Source organism: Anser anser, assembly GCF_964211835.1.
Source record: "Anser anser genome assembly, chromosome: 23".
NCBI classification, from domain to species: domain Eukaryota; kingdom Metazoa; phylum Chordata; class Aves; order Anseriformes; family Anatidae; genus Anser; species Anser anser.
Genome location: NC_139744.1, coordinates 711,346 through 711,608, shown reverse-complemented (window position 1 = coordinate 711,608; position 263 = coordinate 711,346).

Genomic DNA, 263 nt, shown 5'->3' with positions numbered 1-263 from the left:
GCTCGGCCGAAGCCTCGCGTCCCGTTGGGCGGACGCTACGTCGATCATGACGCGCGGGGCGGGTCTCGCGGGGTCGCCTCTCCTCGCCGATTGGCCCAGCGTGCGGCCGTCGGGCGACGCACCGGGGCCACCGTCGCAGTCCGCACGCCGATTGGCCGCCCCGCCTGCCCATCATGGCGGCGGCGGGGGCGGGAGCGACGCCTCGCCGCCACCGCCCATTGGGCCGCCGCCCGGTCCCGCCTCCCCGCGGCGGCTGCCGATTG